Source organism: Lycium ferocissimum, chromosome 5 (genome assembly GCF_029784015.1).
Source record: "Lycium ferocissimum isolate CSIRO_LF1 chromosome 5, AGI_CSIRO_Lferr_CH_V1, whole genome shotgun sequence".
NCBI classification, from domain to species: domain Eukaryota; kingdom Viridiplantae; phylum Streptophyta; class Magnoliopsida; order Solanales; family Solanaceae; genus Lycium; species Lycium ferocissimum.
In genome coordinates, this window is record NC_081346.1 from 40,278,995 (window position 1) to 40,287,262 (window position 8,268).

The window sequence follows — 8,268 nt, forward strand, 5'->3', positions numbered from 1 at the left end:
TGTCAACCGCTTGCTGCATTAAGTCTAAGCCTATTAACTGATTCTCTCCAACATTAAACCATCCTATGGGTGATGTACATCTTCGCCCATGTAAAGCTTCATAAGGAGCCATTTGAATACTGGAATGGTAACTGTTGTTAAATGCAAACTCAATAAGAGGAAAATGATTATCCCAACTACCTTGGAAATAAATTACACAAACCCTCAGCATATCCTCAAGCATCTGTATAGTACGCTCAGCTTGCCCATCTGTCTGCGGATGAAATGCAGTACTAAGACTCACCTGAGTCCCCAATCCATTCTGGAAGGATATCCAGAAGTTAGCTGTAAATTGCGCTTATCTATCAGAAATAATAGATGTAGGAACCCCATAAAGTCATACAATCTCTCTCAGGTAGAGCTTCGCATAATCCTCAACTGAATAAGTAGTTCTGATAGGTAGGAAGTGGGCTGACTTCGTAAGTCTGTCAACTACTGTTACACCCCGAAAAATTTCGTGTTACCAAGACTATAGACGGCTTATTATGAGCTCAAGGGAGAGCAAAGTTATACAAGGATCAGGGATGAAGATTATATGATCTGAATATAAGAATATATATATATATATATATATATATATATATATATATATATATATATATATATATATATATATATATATAAACGAGACCGTATGGAGTAAATAATTTAACACGTTACTTGATGAATAGCCCTCGTAACCGTAAGTTAAGGCAGGGACCACATGTTGGGGCTTTATAAAGGACATATGAAAAGTGATATGAGCAGTACAAGGGAATTTGAACAAATCTTAAGAAGGACCCTTAAGCCAAATATGTGCATAAGCCCTCCAAAAGGATGATTTAAGGATACGTTTTCGTATGATTTAACTTGGAGGGGCCAAAACGCTATTATAAGTTTGAATTTGGAACAACACCAAAAATGAAAGTTGTAGATAATTGAAAGTGCTTTCCAACCATAGGTCGTGAGCCCTCATACGATATCGGGATCAAGAGTTATGGCCATTTTAAGATAAAGACTCCAAGCCGCCAAATGGCTTAGCGTCCCAACTTGGGAGGTCGGTGGAGCCGGAACCGACTTATGAGGGTATAAATACCCCCGTTAACTCCATTTTTCAGCATTTTACATTCTCGATAGTCTAGAGACTTCTCGGCACACCCCAGAACATTTATAGCCCATTAAATCAAGAATTTAACAAGATTACACCAAACTAGTCCATGAAAAGTGATTGTTCTTGCTTCTACTTGATGTCGGGAAGAAAGGAAGTGTATATTGTTGTTGTATGTTGAAAAATGATGTTTTATGGAATATATTGGTATTGATAATATTGTTGTTGACGTTGGTATTGTTGTTGCTATTGTTGTTGGTTACTGGATTGTTATTTCGGGCTAGGCATATAAACAGGGGAGCTATTGCCCGAATTTTGGCAGATTCTAAAGGAGTTTGGTTTAAGGACTTGAGATAGGCATATGACGATAAGTGTAACGGTAGTATAATTTGTCGAGTGTAGATTTGCAAGTTCGGGAGAATAAGCGTTAATTCGTAGGAGATCAATCAGGTATGTTAAGGCTCGTCCCTTTCTTTCAAAGGCATGATCCCTATGGTATGATTTCATAAATGCTTCCATAAATTCTTATTTTCAAAATATAGAAGTTTATGACTCCAAGGCATGATTCATTTCTTGATAATCCATAAATGTTTTCCAAAATGGCCGTATTTTCCAAACCAGAGATTTATGATTCTGTGAGCTCTCATGATAACAGCGATGAACATGTTTTTACGATGATAATGATGATGTCAAAGATGAGAATATTTTCTATGATGATTATGATGATGATGATTTTATGGCTAAAAGTCTCGAGTTATGAGATCAATGCTTTTTTTATGAGATTATTGAGCTTATTTAAGCTGATTTTCTCGATTTTATTCATTGTTGTTGGTCTCGCCTAATAATTGTTCTTTCAAGGTGAGATAAGAGCGATGATGATTATTCCATAATATAATCGGAGGTTACCGACCTTACGTCACTCCATTAAAGTAGTAGCTTTTATTTGAAGCTCTCGTAAATTACTGCTATGACTATAATATATGTATGTAGCTATTTTGTGACATTACCGAGTTCTATTATTTCATTTTTTTCTTATATTTATAACTTATTCTCATTCTTCGTATTGTATATATATAAGCATAGTTAATGATGTGTGTGTGTAATACTACTTGTTGTGATGTATATATATATAAAACCTGATTAATGAGGTATGTATGTCTTTGTTGTGATGTATATATATAAGGCACGATTGACGGGGAGTGACACATGTGGCCTTTGTTGTGATGTATATATATATAAGGCACAGTTGAGAAGGGGTGAGGTTGTGGCCTTTGTTGTGATGTGTATATATATATATATATAAGGCACGGGGGGGGGGGGGGGGGGGGGGGGGCTGTTGTGGCCTTTGTTGTGATGTATATAAATACAAGGCATAGTTGACAGGGAGTGACGTTGTGGCCTTTGTTATGATGTATATATATATAAGGCACAGTTGATAGGGGGTGACGCTGTGGCCTATGATGTGATGTTTATCTATAAGAGGCGCAGTTGACAAGGGGTGACGTTGTAGCCTATGTGGTGATGTTTTAGAGTTGATGATGTGGATTATGTTGTGGCATTTCTATAGATATATGTATTTCTTTGATATAGCCGTACTGATTCATTTATCTTGCCCATTCATTGACATGTCTCAAATGTCTTCTAGGATTTTATGTACATGTTGATTTCATGCCTTACATACTCGGTACACTATTTGTATTGACCCCCTTTCTTCGGGGGCTGCGTTTCATGCCACGCAGGTGTATACAGATGAGTAGAAGACATTAGCTATAGGATTTTCCCGGAGCTATCGAATTTGAATTGGTGAGTTCCGTGCGTAGTTCGGAGTGTTCTTTGAGTCGAGTACTTATGTTATGGTATCTCGTGTATGTTAGAGACTTTTGCAGACAGCGCCCTGTGGATAGTGCATCGAGATGTCGACAGTTGTGTAAAGCGACCATATCGGTATATGTTTTTTTATGCTTTATTTTTAAAGATTTTATTGTGACTAAAGGTTTTCTTTGAATTAACAATAAGGGAGAAGTTCCTGATTTAACAAAAGAGTTTTATTGAAAGTTTTTTTTTTTTTTTTTTTTTTGACGGAAGCGTCGTTTCATAGATTAAAGGTTCACAAAAAGTTTTGACTCTGGATGGAATAGTAGTATGGCACTCGGCGAGTAGGGTCTTGGATGTCGGTCGCGGCCCTCCCGGTTTGGGTCGCTGTGATGAAGTGGTATCGAGCGATTCGTCCCTGGGGTTGTACTTGCAAAGTCATGTCCCGTAGAGTCTTGTTTATGGTTGTGAAGCGCGCCATATTTATAAATAGGAGGCTACAAGGCATTTAAGATTGTTGCCCGTCTTTCATATCTAAGATCGTGCGATGAGAGCCAAGTCATAGAAAATGAAATTCCTTGCACTAACCCTTGATTTCAGCGAAAGAATGGTACTGACAAAGGAAGTGAATGATGATATTGGTATTACAAGGACAATATAAGTTAAAGGAATCAATATAGAGGTAAGAATTTGTAAAAAGGATTATGAGTCAGATACAGTTAGAGTGTTGCAGTATGATTGAAATGTATAGCTAATTAATGGAGGAGGAAGTGACTAGGAAAGTACAAAAGGACGATCGATAAAGGTTTAGGTATATTCCGAGTTGTGACGCAGGAGGTAAGTTTCGTCATCTTTGCGTTTAAATTCGATATTGCGAGCCTGTATAGCTAAGGTGTGCTAATTATGTATATATATATGCCTTTGTGAGGCATTGTATGTATTTTGCAGGCTGCGTGTGAGTGGGATAGTAAGAAATATAATGGGCACTCTACCAAAATTCTCCAAAAAATATAAGGACAAGGACCAAAGATTTAGGAGATCACGAATATTATACGTCTATGATTGTTACAGATTGACTAATGGGAAAGTATAGGACAAGATGATATGGAATGATAAGATGAAGATGACACTACAAGTGGACATTGGGCATTAATTATTGGAATAAAAAGTACTATTCCGGCTGGATAGATAGTTGGGTACATCATTATTTCGAGTATCTCTAGGGATTATTATATGCAAGATTTGAGATTTAAAGTAGTATTTTTGGGTAATGACAAGTAAGGAGCTTGAAGGATTCGTAAGTGAAAGAACAAAAGCGATGACGAAAGGATTATTATGGGATGAAATTTTGATCGAGAATGGCAATGGAATACAACACCATAAGGTAAAGCCTTTAAGGGGAAGTGAGTAAGCTTGGGTACGAGCACAAAATTTGAAATAATATGTGGTAGATGTTGTATATGTGAATGGATTATAGAGATAGTTCGAAGTAAGAATTGTTGTAGGAATAAGATTAACAAAAATACGAAGGCAAGTCGGCAAAGGAATAGAAATGGCGAAGAGTATCTTTTGAAATTTGGTAGAAGAAAATAATTCGTGGGGAAGAAAAGAAATTGAACGATATTCCAGTAAGGGAACTTAATGTCCACAAAATAGGAAGGATATGACAAGAAAATTGAAGGGAATGTAAGGGAGTTTTAAGATAGTCTTGGTGTGCATGAAGAATGGTTTATGAGGAAGATGATTAGTAATCCGAAGGATTAAAATAGGTTACATTCGAGGTTTTGTAGGAACAAGGTCTATTGAGGGATTCAGGGAAAGTCGACAAATCAGTTCTGCTGTGGCTTAATATAAAGAGAAGGTTTTCATGACTAACTCAAAAGAAATGATTTATAGAAAGTATTATGGAATTGATTATATGTTAGGTTGAGTTAAAGAATGTCATAAAGATATGAGTCGGTCCTGTTATACTTTAGGATCTTGGAGATATTAAGATGATTTTATATAAGTTAGATTAGTGAATTGGGGTTACTTAGTTCCTACAGATCGGGAGTTGTCGGTTAAACAAAGTATTGTTAGAACTTATGTTTTCCATTGATGCAGAGATGATTACGTTGAGCAGAGCTACGACTAGTTAGAGAGTTAACACAATTGCAGAGCGAGGGTTATGAGAGTATCAAGGGCAAGTTATGAGATTTAAAGGTCAGTAAGGTAAAAATAAGGAATATATGAGCTATTGGAGTAATGAGGTCATAATTGGTTCGACCTTAGTTAAAAAAAAAAAAAAAAAAAAAAAAGAGGCCGAAGCGCGTGGTTCGGTATCCGGAGTATGTTACTTGATTTCTTCGGAAGCATGTTTTTCAACTTATGAGTTTCAAGAGCAAAGAGATTAGCTACAAGAGTAGACAAAGGTTTGTAAACCTATGATGTTAGTAAATTCAGTAGAAGGCTATGAAGGGTATGAGCGGATTTAAACAGGTTAAAAGTCGGGGAATGGACGATAAGATTTCGAGAAGGACAGAAGCAAGTGTAGGAAAGAGTGAGTAAATAATCAATGGAGACCTGTTATGGCGATGGTACGATTAAATGTGATATGTTAACGGGAAGAATGATTCGATAAGGGGATGTACCAGAGAATGGGATCAGGGACAGAATACAATACTAGTTTAAACATTCGAGGACGAATGTTTCTAGGGGGGGGGGGATGTTACACCCCTGAAATTTTTGTGTTACCAACACTGTAGATGGCAAGGGAGAGAAAATTTATACAAGGATCAGGGATGAAGATTATATGATCTAGTATAAAAATATATATATGACATTTGGAGATCGTATGGAGTAAATCAGTTAACACGTTACTTGATGAATAGCCCAAGTAACCATATGTTACGGTGGGTCCCACATGTCGGGGTTTTATAAAGGACATATGAAAGGTGATATGAGTAGCAAATGGGAAGTTGAACAAATCTTAAGAAGGACCCTTAAGCCAAATATGTGCATAAGCCTTCCAAAAGGATGATTTAAGGATATGTTTTCGTATGATTTGATTTGGAGGGGCCAAAACGCTATTATAAGTTTGCAATTTGGAAAGACACAAAAAATGAAAGTTGTAGATAATTGAAAGAGCTTTCCAACCATAGGTCGTGGGCTCTTATACGATATCAAGATCAAGAGTTATTATGGTCATTTTAAGATAAAGACTCCAAGCCGCCAAATGGCTTCTGCTGGTCCCACTTGGGAAGGTCGGTGGAACCGACTTATGAGGGGTATAAATACCCCCATTAACTACATTTTTTTAGCATTTTACATTCTCAATAGTCCTAGAAACTTCTCAGCGCAACCCCAAACATTTATAGCCCATTAAATCAAGAATTTAACAAGCTTACACCAAACTAGTCCATGAAAGGTGATTGTTCTTGCTTCTACTTGATCTTGTGGTAAGTTTGGTCCTGAAGAAAGTTGGTGTGGCTGAATTTATTCAAGTATAAGGTATGTTCTTCATCCTATCTCTTATGTTGAGATGATTTGAAGGTTTAGCAAGTCTTAAAAGTGGAAATAGTTATGGAGGAAAGGTCATAAAGTGTCGTGTTGTAGTTATTGTGTTTATGGACTATTTTGAGCATGTTGTGGTCGTGTGGCTGGGCTGATTTACATGTATAGAAATGGTATCTAATGTTGTTGGTGTGTTGATGAGATTATGCTCTTTGATTGGGAAGAAAGGAAGTGTATATTGTTGTTGTATGTTGAAAAATGATGTTTTATGGAATATATTGGTATTGATAATATTGTTGTTGATGTTGGTATTGTCGTTGTTATTGTTGTTGGTTGCTGGATTATGATTTCGGGCTAGGCACATAAATAGAGGAGATGCTGCCCGAATTTTGGCAGATTCTAAAGGAGTTTGGTTTAAGGACTTGAGATAGGCATATGACGATAAGTGTAACGGTAGTATAATTTGTCGAGTGTAGATTTGCAAGTTCGGGAGAATAAGCCTTAATTCGTAGGAGATCAATTAGGTATGTTAAGGCTCGTCCCTTTCTTTAAAAGGCATGATCCCTATGGTACGATGTCATAAATGCTTTCATAACTTTTTGTTTTCAAAAGATAGAAGTTTATGACTCCAAGGCATTATTCCTTTCTCGATAATCCATAAATGTTTTCAAAAATGGCCGTATTTTCCAAACCAGAGATTTATGATTCTGTGAGCTCTCATGATAACAACGATGAACATGTTTTTATGATGATAATGATGATGTCAAAGATGAGAATATGGCTAAAAGTCTCAAGTTATGAGATCAATGCTTTTATGAGATTATTGAGCTTATTTCATGATTTTCTCGATTATATTCATTGTTGTTGGTATCACCTTATAATAATTGTTCCTTTAAGGTGAGATAGAGCGATGATGATTGTTCCATAATATAATCGGAGGTTACTCACCTTACGTCACTCCGCTAAAGTAGTAGCTTTTATTTGAGCTCCCATGCATGGTATGAGTATAATATACATATGTAGCTATTTTGTGACATTACCGAGTTCTATTATTTCATTTTGTTTATGCACTGCACTCATTCTCATTCTTCATGCATATATATAAGGCACAGTTGATAGGGGGTGACGCTGTGGCCTTTGTTGTGATGTATATATAAAAGGCACAGTTGACAGGGGGTAACGATGTGGCCTTTGTTGTGATGTATATATATAAGGCACAGTTGACAGGGAGTGACGTTGTCGCCTTTATTGTGATTTATATATATATATAAGGAACAGTTGACAGGGGGTAACGCTGTGTGTTTGTTGTGTTGTGTGTGTGTGTGTGTATATATATATATATATATATAAGGCACCGTTGGCAGGGAGTGACGTTGTGGCCTTTATTGTGATTTATATATATATAAGGAACAGTTGATAGGGGTATGCCGTGGCCATTGTTGTGATGTGTGTATATATATATATATATATATATATATATATATATATATATATATATATATATATTTATATACACATAAAGCACGGTTGTGAGGGGTGACGCCGTGTACTTAGTTGTGATGTGTGTGTATATATATATATATATATATATATATATATATAAGGCACTGATTGACGGGTGACACATATAAGGCACGATTGACAGGGGTGACGTCGTGCCTTTGTTGTGATGTATATATATATATATATATATATATAGGCACGATTGACGGTAATATGTGTGGCCTATGATATGATGTTTATCTATCGTTAGCTAGCGATTGAGGGTGATGCTCTAGCTTATGTGGTGATGTTTTTGAGGTGACGATGTGGATTATGTTGTGGCATTTCTATAGATA